The following is a 9,760-nucleotide window of genomic DNA, read 5'->3' as shown; positions in this document are numbered from 1 at the left end:
CCTTTCCGTGGTTATTGTACAGATAATCAAATATTCAAATGCTTTAATAGCTTTTTATTTTGGAAATTGGCATACAATGGGGACAGCATGGGGTAGGACCCACGGCTGTGATTTAGGAGGTCTGCAGTCTGTTCCTAGTTCTGCCACTGCCCTGGTGTATGCCCTCCAGGATGTCACTTAATCTTTTTGTGTCTCAATTTCCCCATCTGTCAAATAAGGATAATTTTACACTTCTCAATAAAGTGCTTTGAAAGCTAGGAATGAAAAGTGGTACATAAATGGGGTATCCATAATTCTCTGCTCAAAGGCTCAGTCACCAGGAAGTACACCTTTTGTCATCCTTCTCCTCTGGGTACAGTCTGAGTCGGAGGTTGTGATTTTTTTCAAACTGCCTATGGAAGTTTGGCATCTTTTGACAATACAAGCCTGCAGAGGACATAGCTTTCTGTTCAGCGACAGTGTCTAGACTCCACGACCTCTGTTTCATGTGCTGCAATCCTGTTGCCTTAGCAACACGCTACCTTAGCAACAAACTGAGCCATTCCATGGGTTTTATGGTCACACTGCAAATCAGAGAAAATTGCTGTCTTTGGGCAGGTTTGCCATTTGAGTGAAACAGTGGCAAGCCCGCTTTCTATGTTTCCATTGACCCCCACTGGGCACAACTCACTACAGGCAGTCTGTATAATCTTTATTCGACGCACATTAAAATATCTTTGTTTTTTTCCAAAGAAGATAGAAAAATTTGGTGAGATTCATCCAGGGTTTGAGGCAGCAGCTTGGTTCTCATAAATCCAGATTAACTAAATCCTCTCTATCTTTGCTTTGAAAGCTCTTGTGACTGAATTGTGTGGCTGATTCCCTGAGCAAAGGTAAGGAGTGACTTGAATCCCTGTAGTCAAACCTAGTTTGTTCGAACATCATAGCTGTAAACCTGCTAGAATTGTGATTTGTGGACACCACTGGGAGTAAATCACAGTTCTCAGGATGATACTAAATCACCTTTCATCTTGCAGAGCAGTTGCAGCATGAGTAGACATAGCGAATTCAATTGGAAAGCAAAGAAGGACAGTAAGTATCTTTCCAGCATGCTCTACAGGCTGTGGAATAGACGAGGACATCATTAATTCTATCACAGCCTTTGCGTTGGTGATATAGAAATTTCCAGCTAATCCCTACTCTTGATGACAATCTCTCGGGGTTTCCTACCTTAAGATTGTTTTATTGATTCCCTATTGGCTTAGTATATTTTCCAATACTTGTTGCATATTGTACCAGAGATCTGCTAAGAAAGCGTCGCATTTTAAGCAGATCAGACTGGTCTGTGTTCTCCATTTCATTCCATATTTATATTGCCACTACTTGGAAGGACTCTGTTTCATCATGCTCTCCAGTGCACAGCTTTATTAAAAAATGTGCATTCTCTTTCATGTGCACCAGTTTGTTGATATAATATTCAAATCCAGTAGCTTCTTGTGCTTATTTGAAATTATTTGAACATTGTTTCTTTGAGTCCACCTTCTCGGACATTGTGTTTGCCATGTTTTTGTAGTTGTAATGAATTAATAAATATTCAGGGGTGGATTAGAAAAATTAACTACTACGTTAAGAAGCTTAACTCAATTTACGTGAGCAGGAAAGGCACTCCGTAGCATTCAAAAGTAAGCACACACACTTTGTAGTGTAAATATAGCCCGTTGTGAGTAAATTGTGTGTTCTGTGCAAAATTGGTTGGAATTTGAGAGCTATATTTCCACAGTCTGTCTCATTAAGGCTGGTCCTCTGTTCACAAGTCAGCTCTGGTGAGCCAGCGGGAGTTTGAGCTACTTAAGCAGTGGTCTTTGTGAGCTTTGTTGCCTTGGGTTGTTACAGGGTTACCAATAAAGAGTTCCGGTTTAAACAATATTCTGATCTCTTGAGTGTAATCTCTGGTGAGGGAGAACTTCACTAAAGCTCACCAGCAGACAAAAAAAGTGGCATACACCAAAGGCCTGAGCCATAGCCCATTTCAATGGACTCTGAGCTGGGCCCTAATCAACCAAAATGTGATAGCCAAGCATTACAACAAAACAGTCATTTGGATACTCCTACCTTGGAACTTCACAGAGCTGGTTAATTCTTTTAGTGAGAATTAGACACCATAAAGATGACATGACTGGATTTTCTCAGTTTCTAATGCTGTGGAAGTATAATGGAATTTTTAAACTTGCACTTACCTCTTTTATCCTCTTGTAGCCCTTTGCCTCAGCTCCAGACATACAGAAGCTATCCTTCCAGTACCATATATGTATACCTACAGCTGTGAGGCATATCAAACAAATCTCTGCTTTTGGTACAACGAAGGGTCTATATAGCTTGCTTATCCTCCAGCGTCCAGATGACAGAGCAAAAGGAAAGCTCTTGGTTTAATAAGTGAGATGCCAAAGGGAAAAATACATTAAAAGTCTTTAAATCCCTAGCAAATGGACCATTCTTTATAGCGATTAAATAAACTTCAAGAAGTGCAAGTCCCTGGCAGCAAAAGATGTAATTCCTATTCATGACACACAGAGTACTGGATGTATTTTAAATGTATACCAGTGAGGGAATAATATAGATGCTGGGATAGTGTGGACTGCATGTTTATAAAAGGAGTGGATTGCTAAAGGATCTTTTGTCAATATTGCACATACATGTTTTTGAATAACAAATATCCATTTTTGCAAACTTTTACCTGTCTACAAATATTTGAGGGAACAGAAGGAATTATCTAGAATGGTGCAAAAAGCATCAGGGAGGGGTTTATAATAAGTAACCTGTTAGACTGTGAAATAGTTTCCCAAGAGAAGCAATGGAAGCTTCATTGCTGAAGTCATTTAAAACATAGGGTAGGTTTGCTTCCATATTTAATTTCCATGAAAATCAGCAGTCCCTTTCCTCAGCATGGAGCAGCTGCCAAGCCTCTATTAAACTTAAAACAAAAGCTTTCCCTAATTTTGCCATCTAAAGAAGTTGTTAAGATGATATGTCAGACTAACTATCATCTGTACCAATGAAAAGCATAAAACACATGAGCAAGAAAACCTTGGAAAGAATGATTGTGCAATCAATCAAACAGTCTTGGAAGATCACAGCCTTGCTGAATGGCTCAGACTGGATGTTTACAATTAACTGGGAGAGGGTAGGGAGTGTACCATGTGAAGCGATGTTCACATATAAAAGCGATTGCCTACATGTGCAATGTTTGATTCACAGTTTTATCATTCTAATGGAGGTTTGCAATCTCATAGTCCAGAAAACCACTTTCTATTCATTATGCATACATCCTGTAGATTTTAAAAGCTAATGAGAAAAGTAAATAGAATTACTCATCATACTGTATAACTGTATGTGAAATAAACATTTTAAAAATGCACAACCTATTTCCAAAGAGTCTGTAATGCATAGATTAATCATCCTGAAAATAAATTTCCCAGAAAGGAGACTGACTACTAGAAGCTTCTCTGGTACTGTTTATATAAAGGGTAATTTGCTGAGGAAGAGTCTTTAATTTAATAATATACAGCAGTATAAAATATATGCCAAGCTCTTTCATAGCTTTTTGGCTCATTCCAGCTTTGAGTTTCATTTGTTGCTCTCCAGAAATAGTATAGGAAAATCAATTCTCACAAGCTGGTTCGATGTCACATACTAGCTTTCACCAACTGACATGTTTCCTAGGCAAAGCAATTTAAATAAACAGAGTTCTTATAGTTTGAAGAGAGTCTCAGAAGGACCAGTTCTCAAAGGAAGTTAGTGCGTTCATTTTGATCTCAAAATCCAGGAGTGCCAAAGCAGGGCTGTTCAGAAACCAGTGAAGTTTCCCTGTCTTTTTTCAGAGTAGCAGCCGTGTTCGTCTGTATTCACAAAAAGAAAAGGAGTACTTGTGGCACCTTAGAGACTAACAAATTTATTTGAGCATAAGCTTTCGTGAGCTATAGCTCACTTCATCGGATGCATTCAGTGAAAATACAGTGGGGAGATTTATATACACAGAGAACGTGTAACTGCAGCCTGAGGACAAATCCAGATTGGGGGGTGTTCTTGCTGGTAGGCTGAAATAAGAAGCAATTTCTAGTCCTTTTTCAGGGAATAAGCAAATATTACTGATTTATATATATAAATTCATATGCACGCTTCTGGCTCTTGACAAGAGGCTAATATGCAAAGCCTGGGCCCCTCTACAGGCAGTTTGTGGGACTGCAAGCTGAGTTTTGAAGATTAGCCATTTTAACACATGGCTATGACTTTCTTTGATTTTGCAGGATAGTATTTGCCAGCTCAGCCAAGCTTATTGTTGCCATTGTGAAATTTGCACGTTAATTTTTGTAACTGCGTGCCATAGGAGCAGTACAGTTTACATTACATACCAAAGAGAGATTTGATGGAACAGTGGCAGATTATTGAGTTCTGGGATAAAAGACTGGAAGATGGGATTGAGGTAGATGATCTCAGAGATCTTTCCAGTGCCCATTGTGAGTGAAAAAGGAAAAACTGATAGTTGAGGCCAAACAAAGACTGTATCAAAGGTAGAGAGAGGGAGATTTTGGAATCACTGAGCACTGGAATGTCTGCTTTGGTGAGAGGAGACTTAAAATTGGAGAGCAACCTCAAGTTCAAAATTGACTATGCTTGTTAAATGATCCCGGAAGAGAATAGAGCACGAGGTTTCTCTTAACTCCAAAATATCTGACAACTACTTCCAGTTGAATAATAACAAAGGAGACTGATACTGTGAAGCAAAGAGAGAGTAAGGATAAAAAAAGAAACATTAATGAACTGAAGTGTTGTCATGATGACAATGGAACAAACTGACACTGCTCATTTTCTGATGAGAGAATGTAATTGATGTAACCTCCTGTGAACCCTAGAATGATAAAGCCTAAAAGCAGTTAACCAAAGTCAGGCCAAGAAATAACTGATGTAGGCTAGAACCTTGCTAAATTTTGTTTTGAAAAACTAGGCTTCCGTTGGTAGGAATGTGTCCTCATGAGAGAGCAATCCGAAAGAGAACCCCATACTAGACATGGAGGAGAAGGATAGAGCTAAATGAGAATGCAATTAAGACTTGGGGGCATCAGGACAGCAAAAAAGTAGACTCACTGCTAGCCCAAAGGGCTAAGGACTATACAGAAGACTTTTAGATCGGTGAGAAAAGAAATGCTAGAAAGGACGTGGGCCCATTAATAAATGAACGCGATGAAATCCTGAATGACATTAAAATGGCTGAGCTATTGAACTAATCCTTTAAATCAGTCTGTTTAAGAAAACAGGCCTGGACAGTCAGGAATTCATGAAAAGCTTGTCAACAAAGCTGTTTATAAGCAGCAGAGAAGACAATTGAATATAGACCAGTCAATAAATCAGATGATATGCATCCCAGATTGTGAAGATTTCCTAATAAATAGACTGAACCCTTGACAATCGGTTTTGAAAAGTCATGAAAAATTGGTATCAGAAGAAAGGAAAAATGAAAATGCAGTACCAACATTAAATCAATCCCTCCAGATCTAGGAAATCTAGCTTCAATCCTTATTAAAATGATGGACCATATACAATTAATCTGAAAATACCTCGAGGATAACAGAATCAGAAGCAGCAATGGCATGGATTTATTAAGAACAAATATTGTCCAATAAACCCGATTGCATTTTTTACAGCCGACCTAGAGAATAATGGGACTACAGATGAAGTAAAACAACTAGCATTGTTTTCTGTGGCTCAAAATCTCATTTGAAAAATTAATTCAAATCGGGTTGGCTACGAGCAATGAAAGACAGAGTTCTGGCTGAAGAACTGTCAACACAAAGCAATAATAAATGGCAGTACATCAGCTGCATTAAGGTGTGTGGTGAAGTGCCTCAGCAGCCTTTCTTTATTATATGAAAGGCAACAGAAAGAGCCAATTAATTGCATGTTTAAAGTATACAGAATCTGGAGGAGTTATGAACATCAAAGTGATAGACAATACAAAGGACACCACAACAGGTTAGAAAGAGGAGCAGGAGATAAAATGTCTTTTATATCTTGAAAAATATAAGCTAATAAATTAGAAGTGTTGGAGGAGGGATACAGCAAATACAGACGCAGTGGGAGGAAGCTACTTGGAAGGCAGAGATGCTAAAAGAAGAGCCACGACTGATAGTAGACAGAAGAGTGATTATGGCACAAAGCTAAATTATACATGGTTTTGATGTAGAAGAATTGGTGTGTAGGACTGAAATCACCCATTTCGTGGGAAACCAAGTCGCCTTTCCAGTATATCTGCATATTTTATTAACACCTTAACACTTACAAATTTGAAAGCATTTGGATTTTTCTCTTCTTTTTATTTGGAATATGAGAAGGACTCAACCTCAGCCTTATAATGGGACCATGGAAGCAACCTTAACTCCATAATCAAATAGCATACGCCTGCAGAGTCAGGCCTGGAATCTTGGTCCTCTAGCAACCAAATCAAAGGCTCTTCTTACACCTTGCGTTTAAGACAGATCTCTGTTAACTGTCACCTGTAGAAGTGCTCTGAATTTGTTTCTAATCTGCAACAAGCCACTAGAAGACAACATATTTATATAGGTGTGAAATTCACCATGTGCAGAGGGCTAACACAAGGCTTACATCCTACTTAAGCCCTGCTTACACTTTTAAACAGAGAATAAAGTGGGAATAAGTGATGCATAGACTTTGTACTGGCCCTTTGCACAGCAGTGAATTTCATCCATAATGATTACTCCTGCTCCGATTGAACTCAATGGCAGAAAACTCCCAAGTGACATCCATGAGTTCAGAACTGGGTCTCTAGCTCCCACTGAAATCAGCTAAGCTGAAAACTATTCACAAAAAGAAATCATTAATAACTTTGCTTGATTATAACCTATTTTCTTCATTTACAGTAGGTGCAGGAGTTGTCAAGGAGTTTTCACTATGTGGGAAGTTTGAGCAGTAACAAGTCATTTTTGGGCAAAACTGAAACACAGAAAAGTTAGACAAAAATCAGCATTTCCAATCAGAGTTATATTGAATGACCAATTACTCAAAAATGGTTTGTTCCTGCAAAGTTTTAAGAAAGTTTCTCTCTTTTTGCCTTCAGAGTAAATGTGATGGTTTACAGCCCATGCCAAACTGATACATGTGCCAACATAGGACTTTATAATGGAAGCTGGTTGCAACTTTAACAATGTCTCTTAATTATATAGATTGAGAATAGTCTCATTTCCTTCCTTCATTTATAATGCACATACTTTCCCCTTTCACTTTGTTGTTTCTTTCTTAATCATACTGATGATACACACACATACTGAATGGCGTGGCAAAGATTTACCAAACTCCTCCTCATTCTGCATTCATCTATACTGAGCTCTGTCTGTCTCGATAAGTAGCTGTTAATCATCTAAGGGCTGGTCTTCACTACAGGGATCAATGCTGCTGCAATCAATGCAGCAGGGATAGATGTAGCGGATCTAGTGAAGACCCACTAAATCGATGGCAGAGTGTTCTCCGGTTGATCCCAGAACTCTAGCTCTCAGAGAAGAGTAAGGGATGAGCATCTCCTGTCGACATAGTGCAGTGAAGACACCAGGGTAAGTCGACCTAAGCTACATCGACTCCAGCTATGTTATTCACATACCTGGAGTAGCATAATTTAGGTCGACTTACCCCCATAGTGAAGACGAGCACTAAGACATTCTGTACCGAGTTGCGTTCCTCCTCATTGTATTGTTCCTCTATCAGCCATGTCTGTCTAATAATCTTCTTCCCTTAGGTTATGTGTTCTAGGTTGGTTATCAAGATGGCTGAGATTTTAGTGATGTCTCAGAAAAAAAAATCAAACATCGAATTAGTGATTCTTTTTTTAATTTGCAAAAAAATCTATTTTAACTGATCCATTTAAAATTCAATGCAAGCGTTGTGCTTCACTGGCTTGCAGCGTTCGCAGACTGAGTCAAATGACGGCGTTGGTAATATTAATTACTGTATCACAAAGAAATTCTGATAATTTGGCTCCCTTTAAAAAAACACCTAATCTTGATTTAAAGAGGCCCTGTTACTACCATGTGACACTTCCCAGGGGTACCCAGGTTTGCAAGGCATCTTGCTACGACCTGCCTTAGCGTGAGGAAGCTTTGTGTGTGTGTCAGCCTCCCAACTCCAGCAGCCACAGGCAACACAAGCACATGTGGGCTGAGCTGTCCCTCTGCAGGTTAGCAACTGGTGCACCTGAACCCCTGAGCCCTCCGAGTGTTGCTGTGGAGTGTCCAGCCCATTCCACTGGATACCTGCACTATTCACAGATGTGCTGCTCCCAGAGGAGCAGAACATCCCAGCTTACCAGTTTCACCTTAGAGCACAGCTCTGTTTAACACAGCATTTTAGAAATGTATGTGGCTTTGACTTTGAAACACCAGTGTTCATAACACTGGCCAGTGGGGCAATCACAGTCTCATAGGGAATGAAGACAGCATGCTTCCTTTGCTTTTGTTTTATTCCCTTCTTACCATTCGGTCTCATGCTGCCTTTGCTTTTTTGTCTAATGATGTTTTTTACATGCACTCTATGACTCACACATTTGTCTGTTATCCCTTTTCTAAACATCTGCTGTTATTTAGCTTAGCTGTTAAACTCTCTCTGCATATGAGCCTCTTTGAGACTGAAGTCAGCTTAGCTCCATCTATGCTAGGAATTGACCTGCTGGTGATAATGGTTGTCAATAGTGGGTCCCACCTAACTCATGGACATTGTTTTAACTACTGGTGTAGAGAGGGCAGAGAACAGTTTACAGCACCATTTCAGACTTGTGCAAATTGGTTGACTGTAGTGGTGCGGAAAAGAGCTTTGGCCTATCTATATTCTCAACCCTGATTCTGGAGGACCTGGTGCTGATAATTCATGTCAGCAAGGGGTCCGTTTCCTAGACCGTGAACCTGGTAGACTTTTTTTTCTTTAATTTTCCACCAGTGCTGCCACTGGTACAGCCCCATCAGTGGTGGAAGCCTGGCTGGCTCACCAGCATTTTAATCTTCGTGGTTAGGTCTAGCTGACAAGGTGTTTTAATGCTGGCAGATACGGGTAACTGGTTTACGCTGGGTCACCTGCTGTTGCTCTCCCCAGTGGAACTACTCCAGTGCTCATACATGTAAAGAAAATCTGTCTAATGTCAAGAAGAGCTTAGAGTGGGGGGGAACTCTTTTATATGCAATATGGTACCAATATTTAGAGGTCTCTAGGCTTTCTCTATGCACGGAAGAAAACAAACAGTAAAAGAATAGTTGCAATAAATATTTATGAATTTATTCCTAATGAATTTCAGCTTCAGAATTTAAAAGCTGATGGAGGACCCAAGGAATTTCCTGTCTCACCTTGATATCTGTACTGTGGCTTCTCCCACTTCATATTATTTGTCCTCAGTTGCTGGGCCTTTCCCTGGCTTTCCAGACTTGCACATGGTTTGTCCTTTGGCTCACCGATCTCTTGCTTTGAGAACCAGTTTCCCTCTTTGTCATGACATCTGCCATGTCTTGGATGTCAGGATCGAATTCAAGCTTGGACCCTTGTTCTGTGCAGTCAGAACAAGATTTGCAACAGTACTCTGTGAAATGTGTGATTGATTATTTAGTTCTGAATACCAGGTTGGAGGCTCAAGGGCTATTAATTTTCTCTAGCAGACAACCATCACATAAGCAGCCTTTAATAAGCAATTCATTCTAGGGCCATATACCAACCAGACTGGAGTGTGTGGCCTGCA

This window comes from Eretmochelys imbricata, chromosome 1 (assembly GCF_965152235.1).
Source record: "Eretmochelys imbricata isolate rEreImb1 chromosome 1, rEreImb1.hap1, whole genome shotgun sequence".
In the NCBI taxonomy this organism is placed as follows: Eukaryota; Metazoa; Chordata; order Testudines; family Cheloniidae; genus Eretmochelys; species Eretmochelys imbricata.
This window is presented reverse-complemented; position numbering follows the sequence as displayed.